The following is a 13045-nucleotide window of genomic DNA, read 5'->3' as shown; positions in this document are numbered from 1 at the left end:
TTAGTTAACTGTTTTATTCTTGCTAAACTTCTTTGTAATTCTTCTTTAAGGGACCGCAAGATTTTTGCAAGGTTTTATAGAATTACTACACTTTCTCTTTCGGTGTGGGTTGCATGTCCGTGCTGTAGTAATTGTGTACCTCCCAGTGTTCGGCTGCATCGTAAGTACCGTTTTACTGATCATTTGCTGGTCGAAATTAGTAGCAACGCCAACATTATTGCAGCTTGCGACCTACCTCGAACTTAACTCATCTCGGAACTTGAGCGCGGGCAGAAGGTAAATTCCTGAAGAATATCGTCTTTAGTGGTATAGTGTAACTACTACGAACTTCTGAAACCCTAAACAGCCCACAACGGCGTAATTTTTACAGCGGAACCTTTGTTATTTCTGCATTTTAATATTACAACTGAACATGCAGCTTCTGCACTGAGATGTCAAATACTGATTGCTTCAATTACAGTTAAGTGTTACAAATCTCTCCTTGTGTAACAAGCTTCCACGTACTTTTCTGCATCTTGTGAACATCAGTTCACTTGTCAGTTGTCACTCACCCATTCGCGCATTATCATGGCCGGGTCAATTGACTATCGACCATAGCAGTACCAATACCACTATTGAAATTCGTGACTTCGTTAGCATTTTACAAACGGAAATTCGTAGTCTACAACCAATGTGTTTGCAGTTAACAGTATTTTCATTTCAAAATTAATTTAATTACATTACATTTTTATGGTCTAGCTACCTAAACCTTAAAACATTTGGTATGCGTTTACTCGTTGCCATAAAATTCCAAGGTTGGCAATCGTTCAGTTTTTAATTTGCTGGTAATGGTGAAACTTAATAATCATAGTTTTCTAATTTTAATTGTTGACATACTATTGTTACGGATTGCTGAATGAACTTTAATTTGACAGTAATCGATAGCAACCAATCAACACTGAAGACTAATAGAAGCGAAAAATAAAATAGAAAAGAAGTGTTCTCTAAAATCTACAGCTGTATGAATTATTAGGTACTGTATTTACCGTAATAAACATGAAGTGAGTGTTTAACATGAAACGATTTTTTGATTATTCACAACTTTTTCTTTGTGATATCATATCTAGACAATTAGGACACGATAAAGTTTGTCTGCTGTTCTAAAATTTAAGTCTGCACTGGATGAAGAGATTGGGATGATGGTTTAAATTTGTACATTGTTATAATTTAGTGGAAGTATTGTTAGCGTTACTTGAAACGTATTAGACTTTTCATTACCCAAGAGCTCAAATTGAATTTTGTTTGCAATACTTCAAAATTTATGTTAAAGACACTCTTGCCAAGAATAATACTGACATACGCCCGAAATATTAATATGCTTGTGCAAGCTTGAAAATTCATGTTTTGAGCAACTTGTTAAGCGTATGTAGATTTTTCTTTAGTGTTGAGGAAAAAAGTATTTACGGAAATGACAATGTTTGTTAGTGTGAAGTGCTGCGCCATCCTGTCCCCACGAAAACACCAAAGGGGTGCCGACGCCGCTTGAACCAAATTAGATTAAAATATATATTTCCTCAGTTCTGCTCTTTATGCTTAACCCCCACGATTTGTGTGCAATCGTCATTTTAGAACATCCATTAATTCTGTTTAGTTTTTTGTGTGACATTGCATATATGAATAGCTTTAGCTGGTCCCTCACTTTTATGTAGTATTGGGGGCGACTCATAATTAAACATAAATATATGGTTATGTTGGACGAAGTCGGAATATGGAGAATGGTCTCTGAGGTTATTGAAGGGCACATCAAAATATATTCAGATTATCATATTGATTAGTACGTAGTAAGGATCACCATTGTGAAAATTTCTACCTCACTTGTTAAATGATGGAAGCCTACTTGTGTTTTTGTTGTTTTATTCAATTTCCACGTTTTTGGCAGAGAGACAAGTCTTTTTACATAACACGCCAAACCAAGCTTGTTGGTAGCGGATTAGCTTACCAGTGTACTGATGTGATTGATTTCCTTTTATCCAAGTGGACTTCAAGAAATTTTAGACATAATTCATTTAGTGTATTTCCTATACCTCAATGCTGGTGTTGGAGGCGTCATTGGGGACCAGACCAGTCTCTTCATACAATCATCTCTATTTCACATTCTCATCTATTAACTTTGGCAACTTGTAATCAGTTTGTCACTTTTCAATACAGCCTAGACTGTGGCCTATTCTGCAGGTCAGTCTTTCGACACAACCTAAATTTATGGGTGTAGGTAGGTAATATCATACTGTAGCCAGTTCTATTTGTGCGAAGTTACATAATATAAGTTTGTTTTGTGTTTAATAAACTCTTTACTGTGTGCCACTCGTAGAGCTGTTCAGTTGTTATCTTAGTTGTATGAGGTACTATTGTGTTCAGGACACAATAAAGTTTGTTTGCTGTTCTAAAATTTAAGCCTGTGCTGGATGAAGTGATTGGGATGGTTGTTTAAATTTTTACATTGTTCCGTAGAAATGTTGGAACACGTGAGGCAATACTGACCTTACGACTTGGCTTAGAAGAAAGATTAATGAAAGGCAAACCTACATTTATAGCATTTGTAGATTTAGAGAAAGTTTTTGACAATGTTGACTGGAATACTCTCTTTCAAATTCTAAAGGTGGCAGGGGTAAAATACAGGGAGCGAAAGGCTATTTACAATTTGTACAGAAACCAGATGGAAGTTATAAGAGTCGAGGGGCATGAAAGAGAAGCAGTGGTTGGGAAGGGAGTGAGACAGGGTTGTAGCCTCTCCCTGACGTTATTCAATCTGTATATTGAGCAAGCAGTAAAGGAAACAAAAGAAAAATTTGGAATGGGTATTAAAATCCAGGGAGAAGAAATAAAAACTTTGAGGTTTGCCGATGACATTGTAATTCTGTCAGAGACAGCAAAGGACTTGGAAGAGCAGTTGAACGGAATGGACAGTGTCTTGAAGGGAGGGTATAAGATGAACATCAACAAAAGCAAAACGAGGATAATGGAATGTAGTCAAATTAAATCGGGTGATGCTGAGGGGATTAGATTAGGAAATGAGACACTTAAAGTAGTAAAGGAGTTTTGCTATTTGGGGAGCAAAATAACTGATGATGGTTGAAGTAGAGAGGATATAAAATGTAGACTGGCAATGGCAAGGAAAGTGTTTCTGAAGAAGAGAAATTTGTTAACATCGAGTATAGATTTAAGTGTCAGGAAGTAGTTTCTGAAAGTATTTGTATGGAGTGTAGCCATGTATGGAAGTGAAACATGGACAATAAATAGTTTGGACAAGAAGAGAATAGAAGCTTTTGAAATGTGGTGCTACAGAAGAATGTTGAAGATTAGGTGGGTAGATCACGTAAGTAATGAGGAGGTATTGGATAGGATTGGGGAGAAGAGAAGTTTGTGGCACAACTTGACTAGAAGAAGGGATCGGTTGGTAGGACATGTCCTGAGGCATCAAGGGATCACAAATTTAGCATTGGAGGGCAGCGTGGAGGGTAAAAATTGTAGAGGGAGACCAAGAGATGAATACACTAAGCAGATTCAGAAGGATGTAGGTTGCAGTAGGTACTGGGAATGAAGGAGCTTGCACAGGATAGATTAGCATGGAGAGCTGCAACAAACCAGTCTCAGGACTGAAGACACAACAAACAAACATGATTTAGTATAAGTATTACTAGCATTGCCTTAACTGCACCATTTTTGTAGTACGCAAGAGATCATGCTGGCATTTCAGAATGCAGTACTTCAAAAGTTACATTACAGACACCCTTACCAAAAATAATGTTGATATATACCTAAAATATTAATATGCTTGTGCAATCTGGGTGATTCAGTTTTTGAACAACTTTTTAGGTATATGTAGCATTGGAAGCGTCAGATTCCACCTGTCTGCTTTGACACAAGATATAACATTGGTGTTGCGGTGAATTATGGTGCGGTGTTTTTTGAGTTGATTCGTGTTTTGTAGATGTCTTGTTTCTGTATTTCATGGCACCCTGTGGTTGTGGATGTTGATGTGTAATTTAACATGTGGTAGTGGATTCATTTGAGTCTTGGTTATCACTGTTGTAACATGGGTTTATTTGAGTCTGTGTTGTTAGTGCTGTAATGTGGATTTGGATGTGTTTGCTTTGTTTTCAGTGAGGTATTGAGGTTTTATTCCCTTTTGTTTATGTGTGTGGCATTTTTGGTTTGCGTGATTAGTGTGTGCTCTCTCTCTGTGTGTTTGTGTGTGTGTGTGTGTGTGTGTGTGTGTGTGTCGGCTAATCTAGGTGATTTTGTTGGAGGCTTCTGTTGGTAAGTAATTTTTGTTTTTGTTTTATCCTATAGCAATTCTGAAGTGTTGTCTGTCTTATATTTATGGTATTTCGGTTTTGGTTTAATTGGACTATTGAATATGGGGGGTTTTGGGGGTTTTGGTTTCTGCAGTGTTTTGAGAGTTATTTAGGGGTGTGAAGTTTGTGGTTGTGGTTTTTTTTTATTTTTGGTTTGCCGGTAGGTATTAAGAGCTGCATTTGAGCTATATAGGTCAAGGGAAAAGTCCGATTCCTCTTTTTGCTGTTCGTAGGCACTAGCGGATATATATGGGCGGCTCTCACATGGCATGCCCCTTCTTCCTCCACCCCTTTCGTGGAGTCAACCGCGCCCCCCCCCTCCAGTCAGCCCGCACGCTATTTGTTCGTTTGTTTCCACAGTCAACTTGACTGAATCGAGTTAATGAGTACTTGTACTTTCCTATGTAGCACATGCATCTACATGATCGGTTTTTATACATTTCTGTCTGGCACATAGATAGCTAACACATACCTGCATCTTTTGCTACAGTAGAAAGAAGTTTTTCAACATTGCTGCGTAAAAAGACGTGGCTGAGGTCGACAACAGAGGAGGATTGTCTTAATGGCTTAGTTCTGTTGAACACTCACCCTGATGTTGATTGTGCTATTGATGCTGTAATTAACCAATTTGCCAGTAATAATAGGCGTATAGAATTCATCATTTAAGGAAGAGAACCGCGATTGTAACTTTTTAATGTCATAAGATGGCATTGTCTTGTATATGTGTGTAATCAGTTTAAATAAAACTTTCTTAAACTTTGCATGTGACTTGATTATTTTTATTCCGGTAAAAGTAAAGGTAGCTCCAGATATCTTTAGCACCCCTTCCTTGAGGTTTTTCTGTATCTGCCACTGATTGTAGGTGTTGTTTTTCTTTTTTTTGTATCAAGGACTTGTTTTGCGCTGTATAGGCCAAGCAAAATGCCCGATTCCGCGTTTCGGGGTTGGAGATGTTGGTTTTTTGGTACCGTGACCTTGGTTTGAGCTGCATAGGTCGAGTGTAATGTACGATTCCTGTTGTTTTTATGGCTGCAGTGTTATGTTGTAAGTTGAGACATTATTATTATTATTATTATTATTATTTCTTTCTTTTCTCAGACGTTATGTCTGGTCAAAAATGGAAAGTGTTACTCCATTTCACTACTCCAAATGAGTAGGTCAATATTGGTATAGCTTTTGTCTTTTTTCTTGCTGTCAATTCTGTTTTCAGTATTTTTGTTAGTCTTTGTCTATATTTTTCTTTTAGTTGTTCTTTAATATTTGTATTATCTATTCCTATTTTTTGTCTGTATCCTAGATAGTTATAGGCATCTGTTTTTTCCATCGCTTCTATGCACTCGCTGTGGTTATCCAATATGTAATCTTCCTGTTTAGTGTGTTTTCCCTTGACTATGCTATTTTTCTTACATTTGTCTGTTCCAAAAGCCATATTTATATCATTGCTGAATACTTCTGTTATCTTTAGTAATTGGTTGAGTTGTTGATTTGTTGCTGCCAGTAGTTTTAGATCATCCATGTATAGCAAATGTGTGATTTTGTGTGGGTATGTTCCGGTAAAATTGTATCCATAATTTGTATTATTTAGCATGTTGGCTAGTGGGTTCAGAGCAAGGCAGAACCAGAAAGGACTTAATGAGTCTCCTTGGTATATTCCACGCTTAATCTGTATTGGCTGTGATGTGATATTATTTGAATTTGTTTGTATATTAAGTGTGGTTTTCCAATTTTTCATTACTATGTGTAAGAACTGTATCAATTTAGGATCTACTTTGTATATTTCCAATATTTGTAGTAACCATGAGTGGGGTACACTATCAAAAGCTTTTAGGTAATCAATGTATGCGTAATGTAGCGACCTTTGTTTAGTTTTAGCTTGACATGTCACCTCTGCATCTATTATCAGTTGCTCTTTACATCCTCGTGCTCCTTTGCAACAGCCTTTTTGTTCTTCATTTATAATTTTGTTCTGTGTTGTATGTGTCATTAATTTCTGTGTAATGACTGAAGTTAATATTTTGTATATTGTTGGTAGGCATTTTATGGGGCGATATTTAGCTGGGTTTGCTGTGTCTGCTTCATCTTTAGGTTTCAGATAAGTTATTCCATGTGTAAGTGTATCAGGGAATGTGTATGGGTCTGCAATGTAACTGTTAAATAATTTAGTTAGATGTGAATGTGTTGAGGTGAACTTCTTTAGCCAGAAATTTGCTATTTTATCTTTTCCACGCTTTCTAATTGTGAGTAGAATTAATTGCTTGGGTGATTTCATGTTGCAAAATTATCACTGCAGGCATTTGTGGTATCATCTTGTATGTGTCTGTTTCTGCTTGTATCCACCGTGCATGACTGTTATGTTGTACCGGGTTTGACCATATGTTGCTCCAGAAGTGTTCCATGTCTGTTATGTTTGGTGGATTGTCTATTTTAATGTGTGTGTTATCTATTGTCTGGTAAAATTTCTTTTGGTTTGTGTTGAATGTTTGGTTTTGTTTCCTTCACTTTTTTATATCTTCTAAGTCGTTTGGCCAATGCTTGTAACTTCTGCTTCTTTTCATCTAATTGCTCTATCGCTTCTTGCTGTGGGATTTTACCTAACCTTTTTGTTTTTTTTCTGACATTTCATTTCCTATAAATTGTGTTAACTGTCCGATGTCTTTTCTCAGTTTTTCTATTCTGATCTGTAGCCTGTGTTGCCATGCTGGTTTTGTGAGTGTCTACTATGTGTTGGTTGGTTCTGATCTCTGCCTAGTATGTAAATTTAGTGTAGTGAGTGCTCCTATATAAACCAGTAGTTGTAACTCTTCCATAGTTGTGTTTTCATTTATTTTGTTGTGTATGATTGTGTTGATAGTTTTTATTGTTGTTTCGACTTGTGGGTTATTTGGCGCTCTATGCAAGAATGGTCTAATGTCTGTATTTGTGTCTTTGTATTCTATATATGTCAGCTGAAATTTTTCTTCTATATCTAACATGTGTGTTACTTCGAGTTCTATTTGTGCTTGTTCTGGTGGCTGTCTTAAGATTTCGTTTTCCTCTGATTGTTTAATTGATGCGTGTTGTTCTTTGTTTGTTTGCTCTGGGATGTTTGAGTCCATTACTGTATTTTCTTCTTCTTCTTCTTCTTCTTCTGATTGCACATTATTTTGTTCCAGTATTTGTTGTACTTGTTGTTTGATGTTTTCTAACTCTGACTGGGGTATCCTGTTATTTTTTATTATTACACGGATCTGAACAGCTAGTCGTTGTTCTGTTAAAAATTTTAATTCTGGGTATCTGATAATAAATGTTTTGTATTATTACTATTATTATTATTATTATTATTTGGCTGGTGTGGTGTTTTGTATTGTTATTTATTTAGCTTGTCCCTACCATAAACCCCATATTTCCCATGGTTGTCCTGTTAGTTTCATTTTATTGTTGGAGTGAAGCATTCTTGTGTTTTTATTTTTGCTTGCATTTGTTGACATTTGCATGTAGTGACTATCGTCGTCGTTTTGTATATGCTGCAAGTAGGCATTTCCGTCATATTGATGACATCGCAGGTTAAAGCAAATGATTGGAATTAAGTGCTTCCCTAAAGCTGTGAACCAATTGTAATCTTAGATCTGTTCAGTTGCTATCTTCTTTGTGAGAGGCAGTATTGAGTTAAGAACTGTGATCAGTCTGCTACATGTGTAGAGAATATTTTCATAGCATATTCTGGCAGTATAGAAGGGACATATTAAAGAGGCTGGGCTGAGGCCCAGTGGCAATAAGTAGGTGTGCGTGTGTGTGTGTGTGTGTGTGTGTGTGTGTGTGTGTGTGTGTGAGAATTGTCCAGTCTCTTAAAAAAAAAAAAGAGATCTTTGATAACTAGGCATTGCCTACTTTATTTTTGTGTATTTGTCTGCCATTCGTCACATCATCTTGTTTGTTATGTTATGGCCTGCCTTTAATACAATCAGTGAAGGAAAGTAGTAACTAGAAATTTTAGTGCTTTAAAAAAAAAAAATAAATAAAAAAAATGTGTGTTATCAGTAGAGCTTGACAGTGTCTGCAGTCATTCATGTTTTGACCTCCATTCCATTAGCTTTAAATCCTGGAGCATGTATATATCTCAGCTAATGTGTTGAGCTGAGGTAATGTATGTTATCTGCTGTACTGTTATGTAGCAAGTGAAAAAAAAAGATTAGGGTTTAAAGCCCCATTAGTGACAAGGTCATTAGAAATGGAGCACTAACTCAGATTGGAGAAAGAACCATCTTGGAATTTTGCTTATACAATGGATGAAAATCACAGAAAAACCAAATCCAGATGGACAGACAAGGATTTGAACTAACATCTTGAATATAAGTCCAGTGTTTTACCACTAGCCGACATCGCTCGGTGTACTACAAATGTGTGTCATTATCTACAGTAGACACAATCTACTTTATTGAAATTTTCCATGCTGATAATTGTCAACAAATGCTAAATGTGTTAGACTGACCTCTTTGAGTGTGTCCACATAGAAACCGGTATAACTGCTCATGATAAAAAAGAGCAGTAGTGTCTTGTCTCACTCTGTGAAGAACTAGAAATTTTAATACAGGACAGGAGCATGTTGAGGTGCTGTGGCTCATGTTTAAAAGAATAATTACAAGCACTGGATAGATTTGAAGCAGGTAGAATAATTCATAAAGGTAGGGGCCATCCATGGTCTATAGTCACTGTAAAGAAATAGACTGCAGCATAATAGGTCTAAAACAAAGTATACAGCAATAGATAGAGAGATGCTGAATGAAGCATGTTTGGCTATCAAGAGCATAATGCATGATGCTGTCAATGTCAATCATAGCAGAATATTGTCAAATAATATTTCACAAAACCCAAAGAAATTCTGTTCAAATGTAAAGGCTGTTAGCGGCAGTAAATTTAGTGTCTAGTCTGTAGCGAATGAGACAGGAACTGAAATTGTGGGTAGCAAAGCAAAAGCTGAAATGCTTAACTCCATTATCAAATGTTCCTTCACAAAGGAAAACCCAGGAGAATTGCCCCAATTCAATCCTTGTACTACTGAAAAGATGAATGAAATAAGTATTAGTGTCAGTGGTGTTGAGAAACAGCTAAAATCATTAAAACTGAAAAAGCTCCAGGGCCTGATGGAATTCTTGTCAAATTCTTTACTGAATTTGCAGCTGAGTTAGCCCTCTTTCCTGACTGTAATCTATAATAGATCCCTCAAACAAAAAACCATGCTCAGTTCTTGGAAAAAGTACAGCTACCCCCATCTACAAGAAGTGTAGTGGAAGTGATCCACAAAACTACTATCTAATATCTTTGACATCTATTTGTTGTACAGTCTTAGAACATATTCTGAGCACTAACATAATGAGGTCTCTTGAACAGTATGACCCCCTCAGTGCCAACCGGCACGGATTCCGAAAATATCAATCGTGTCAAACCCAAATCACACTTTTATCACATGACATGCTGAAAGCTTTGGATCGAGGCAGTCAGGTAGATGCAGTATTTCGTGATTTCTGAAAAGTGTTTGACTCAGTGTCTTGTATCGAAAGCATGATCATATGGGATATGAAGCAAAAATTGGAGACTGGATTGAGCTTTTTTTTTGGCAGGGAGGATGTAGTTGTCTTGGATAGAAGTCGTTCACAGATGTAGAAGTAATATTGGGTGTGCCCCAGGGAATGTTGGGACCCTTGCTATTCATGTTGTATATCAGCGACAGGGTGGCCGATATTAATAGTATCCTCAAGACTCTTTGCAGATGATGTAGTTATCTATAGTTTACTCTTATGTGGAAAAAATTGAAAATATCTGACTGCAAAGATTGGCAATTTGCCTTAAATGTTCAGAAAAGTAAAATTTTGCACTTTGCAAAATGAAAAATATGTATTATCACCTAAGACTGTAATCTGAATGAGTCACAGTTGGAATTGGTCAACTCGTGCAAATACCTGAGTGTGACACTTTGTAGGGATATGAAGTGGAATTATAACATAGGCTGTCATGGATAAAACAGGTTATAGATTTTGGTTTGTTGTTAGAATACTGGGGAAATGCAAGTAGTCTACAAAAGAGATTGCATGCAAATAACTTGTGTGACCCTTCCTGGAATATTACCTGAGAGTGTGGGACCAGTACCAGATAGGACTAACAGGGGATGATGAATGAATACAGAGAAGAGCAGCCTGAACGGTCACAGGTTTGATTGCTACATGGGAGAGTGTCACAGATAAGCTGAAGAAACCGAACTGGCAGATACTTGAAGATAGATGTTAAGTATCACAAGAAAGCCTATTTACAAAATTTCAAGAATCAGCTTTAAATGATGACTCTGGTGATAAGTACAAGTCTCTATATATCGCTCCCATTGGGATCGTGATGACAACATTAGGTTATTTACAGCACACACAGAGACATTTAAACAATCATTCATCCTGTGCTCCGGATGTGAATGGAATGGGGAACAGGAAGAATGACATGTACACTCTGCCATACATTTCACAGTGGATTGCTGAGTATCAATGTAGATGTAGATATGTTGTGCTCTCTCCCCTCCCCCATACATTTTTGTGCGTTGTTTGACCTATACAGGGTGATTCAGTAGGAATGGTAAATATTTTGCGGAGGTAGTAGTATAGGCAAATTGCAGTAACAAATGCCAATTAACATGTGTCCAATTTTTATTGAGTACGGAGGTACAGCTGTTACTAACAAACTTAAAGCAAAGGCAAATGAGGACTTCACAGTCAATTTTCAAAAATTCCCCCACCAACTTCGGTGCAATTTTGACTTCTCTTTATAACCTCTTTTGAGGTCTGCACTACTCATAATCTGAATGATGAAATTAGCTCTTGTGGTTACTTTTTCTTTGTAGACTTCGCCTCTCAACCATCCCCACAGGCAAAAATTCAAAGGGGTAATGTTTTGGGACCTCAGTGGGCAACAAACATGCCCAATCTATCGATCCATTTTCTGTGAAATGTTAGGTTTAGATGATGTGTCACGTAATGACTAAAATGTGAAGGAACCCCGTCAAGTTGGATGAACATATGCATTTTTGTAGCCAAAGGACGCTCTTTCACTAATGCTAGAAGCTCATTTTCAAGAAAGTTAGATAATAGAGTTCTGTAAGATGATGCAGTAACACAACAGGCCCAATCAACTGATTTTGTATCAAACCGCATCACACATTTACAGAGGAGTGTTCTTGAAAATGTCTCTCCACAATGGCATATAGGTTTTCTTCAGACCACTGATGTTAATTGCAAGTGTTATTGATACTGCGACGAGTGAAAGTGCCTTTATCAGTGAAGAATGAAAATGGAATTACCTGGAAGTTTTCAAGTATCCAATGACAAAATTCCAATCGTGCATTTTCATCTCCTGCTCGGAGGTGCTGAATGAGCAGTAAATGATATGGATGGAACCAGTGCATACCAATTGTCTGCCATACTCTTGTATGTGGAACACAGATATGTGCAGAAATTCTACATGTGCTTGTTGAAGTAATACAGTCTACCGACTGAATAATGTTTCTACTTCATCCACAGTCTGTTCGTTTCCATGTTCAGATGCAATGTGACTGCTGGGCACTGTACCAGTGTCACACAGTTTATTGATCATGTGAGTAAACACTCTTGAATGTGGTAGTTCGCAGTTAGGAGATACTATGCCATATTCTCTAAAAGCAACAGTATCATTTCCATTACTAAACCCTTACACAAATACCATATCGACATACTCGGCATGTGTAAATATGTGCGACATGTTTACACACTACAGTACAGTAGACTCGGCCAACAAATCACAATGAAAACTTCAGTGTAAACTAAAGCACAACTTCATAATGTGAACATGAACACTCTACTGCTGACATTTGATAAACACACCCGTAGCAATTGATGTACCAACAGACAAAGTAAAAATGCATTGAACTTAGCTATATCTCTATACTCAATAAAAGTTGGTGATATGGCATTTTTTATTGCAATTCATCTATACTACCATCTCTTAAAATATTTACCAAAAAATTAAAAAAAATGCACACACACTCATTCACACAAGGAAGCACACTTGATCGGTTGTGTGTGCTTGCTTGTGTGAATGAAAGTGTGTGTTTCTTTTTCTCTGGTGAAGGCTGTGGTTGAAAGCTAATGTGTAAATGTCTTTCTGTCTGCAAATTAACATGTTATCTTTATGGTAAGTAGCAGTCTATCTTTTCCTTAGATTGTTCGTGGATATGAGATGGATAAAAAACAGAGGTGGCACCAACATGAGGATAAGTTATCTGTAAAGCTCAGTTGTGTCCTCTCCCTCGCCCCCCCCCCTCCCCCCCTTACTGTGTTGATTTGTTGACAGTATTGCTTGCTTTCACCCAATACTGTTCTGAGGCGTAACATTCTGGGGCATTGTAGCTAAGCTGGAAGAAAATTGTTTATTTATTATGTCTGCAAATTAACATGTTATCTTTATGGTAAGTAGCAGTCTATCTTTTCCTTAGATTGTTCGTGGATATGAGATGGATAAAAAACAGAGGTGGCACCAACATGAGGATAAGTTATCTGTAAAGCTCAGTTGTGTCCTCTCCCTCGCCCCCCCCCCTCCCCCCCTTACTGTGTTGATTTGTTGACAGTATTGCTTGCTTTCACCCAATACTGTTCTGAGGCGTAACATTCTGGGGCATTGTAGCTAAGCTGGAAGAAAATTGTTTATTTTACAGAAATCTA

At 37.2% G+C, this 13045-nt stretch overlaps 1 protein-coding gene across 1 annotated transcript in view; it reads left to right on the top strand.

Annotated features, from left to right (window-relative positions):
• Positions 1–836: 836 nt before the first annotated feature.
• Positions 837–13045, top strand: part of LOC124552486 (cullin-2-like) — a 155310-nt gene continuing 143101 nt past the window's right edge. The window contains exon 1 of the mRNA XM_047126766.1: positions 837–1012. The gene's annotated coding sequence lies outside the window, so the exon portion shown is untranslated. The remainder of the gene's footprint in view (positions 1013–13045) is intronic.

This window comes from Schistocerca americana, chromosome 10 (assembly GCF_021461395.2).
Source record: "Schistocerca americana isolate TAMUIC-IGC-003095 chromosome 10, iqSchAmer2.1, whole genome shotgun sequence".
Classification (NCBI taxonomy): Eukaryota; Metazoa; Arthropoda; class Insecta; order Orthoptera; family Acrididae; genus Schistocerca; species Schistocerca americana.
The sequence above is the reverse complement of the archived record's forward strand: the minus strand, read 5'-3'. Positions and strand labels throughout refer to the sequence as shown.